Here is a 2,194-nt window from a genome sequence, read left to right on the forward strand (position 1 = left end):
AATTGGACTTTTTCCCTTAAATGTTTTTTTTTTTTTTTCTCAAGGATTAGCGATTTCCCCATTTTGGCTCATTTCCCTTGATCCCGTGACTTTCTTGAGATGTCAGCCCAAAGAAAATTCCATAAAAATATTAAAATTTTTCCAAAGAAGCTCTCTACAATTAAAATAATTTAAATTTTGTATGTGTTTCCAAACTTAAAATTGAATCTAGATATTATAATGTGAGTGTCAACATCAAATTTTTATATTTACTTTCTTAAAAATTTAACTATGTTATTCACATTACAATGTATATATAAAAAGATTATATAATTTAGTTTTAATATTGTTTTTATGACTTTAAAATTTAGATATTATATAAATAAATACAAAATTTATATTACAAATATATAAATAAAAATTCAAGGATACGTATTAACCCCTCCATATCTTTTTTTTTTTTACATAACATTATTATCATTTTTAAATAGTGAATAACATTTTCTTATGTAAAGCTTTAAATCATTAAAGTACTATATATGTAAATAAGAAAGTTTAGATACGTAAATACTTAATATCTGTGCATTTGTGTACGAGGTACGTAAATTTCACTACGATAAAGCGACAAGTAGACGCGGCGCAGTGCAGGCATACCCCAACACTTCAACTACCTTTCATCCACAGTGCGTTCGATTTCAATTATAAATAGAGACAAGCACAACCCTCTACTATCAGTCTATCATGTACTCAGCCAAGCAAGGCATAACCCGAACTCCGGCCATGTCCTCCTCCGCCAACTCGGCGACAATCCTCTTCCTCTTTGTGGGAGCTTTCTTAATCCTCCTAACCACTCCGGTCTCAGCCGTTGATCGCTTGTATGCAGGCCAGTCGCTGGGGCCCGGAAAATCACTCGCAGAAGGCCCTTACTTGTTCATCATGCAGAAAGACTGCAACCTCGTCCTCTACGATAAGAACAGAGCCGTGTGGGCGACGGGGACCAATGGAAGGGCCTTTAAGTGCTATGTCACAATGCAGCATGATGGTAATCTCGTCATTTATAGTGGCAGGAGAGCCATTTGGGCAAGCAACACCAATCGTCGATACGGCAGGTATTACCTCATCCTTCAGAGAGATCGCAACGTCGTCATCTACGACAACTCCAACAACGCGATTTGGGCAACTGGCACCAACGTTGGCAATGCTGCTATTGTCGTCATCCCGCATAGCAACGGCACGGCGGCTGCACCTGGCGTGCAGCACAGAACAAGGTCAAGGAACTGTATCCTTGATTACGGGGAAGCTAAAGAAGCAGTGTTTTTATTATGTTTTGAATAAATGGCGGTGACAACTCTAGTCCAAATGCCTAATATTGTCTGAAGAGTGTGTATGAATAATTGTATCAAATAAATTGTGCTTCTCTAAGTTTCCATGGATGAATACTTATTTTTAAATGACGTTTTGGAGCATAGTAAGGTTGCCTAGTGGTGTCCAAAAATTGACTTGAATCCGACTAAAAAATTTTGAGTTTTGATTGACTTGAATGTTATTTTGATCAGATCTGGGATAAAATCCCAGCACTTTTAATTTTTCAGGCCGGATTTGAGTACTACCAACTCAAAATTGACCAAACTCAACTGCTAATTTGAAATTGACTCGAAATTGACATATCAATCAAAAATTGACAAGAGATTGATTCAAAATTGAACTAAATAGTTCTTATGTATTTTGTAAAACGGGAATTGTACAAGTCGTGTATAAGTTGGCGGGTTGAAGGCAGATAGAATTTGGGTTTGAGTTTTTAATTCAATTAATATTTGCGTCAGATTTGAGTCAATCAATTATGGGCCAGCTCGGATCAGATTTGAGGTCAATAGGGCTATTGTACTTGAGGGCTTTGGAGTCGTGACAGAGGAATGTCACGAATTGGTGTAGAGTCCATGAGAGGAGTGGTTATTGGTGTGGCTTGTACCAGATAGCACAATACATGCTAAATGAGCATTTATTATATATAGATAACATATGTGTAAATTTGAGTATGCTTAGGGTGTACTCAGATGATATGCAATTAATTGTCATAGTGCAAGGTCAGTGGTAAAGCCAATTATAAGGCTGTTGTAAGGCTGTTGTTGTTGTAGGGAATTGAGAGTGCATAACTGCATTTGGTGAAAATTTTTTGACATCTATAAATTAATAATTTAATTAAATTATACATCAT

General features: G+C 36.2%; 1 pseudogene; it reads left to right on the forward strand.

Annotated features, from left to right (window-relative positions):
- Nucleotides 1-699: 699 nt before the first annotated feature.
- On the forward strand, nucleotides 700-1,430 carry LOC110020572 (annotated as a pseudogene).
- The last annotated feature ends 764 nt before the right edge of the window (nucleotides 1,431-2,194 follow it).

Source organism: Phalaenopsis equestris, unplaced genomic scaffold, assembly GCF_001263595.1.
Source record: "Phalaenopsis equestris unplaced genomic scaffold, ASM126359v1 Scaffold000101, whole genome shotgun sequence".
Lineage (NCBI taxonomy): Eukaryota > Viridiplantae > Streptophyta > Magnoliopsida > Asparagales > Orchidaceae > Phalaenopsis > Phalaenopsis equestris.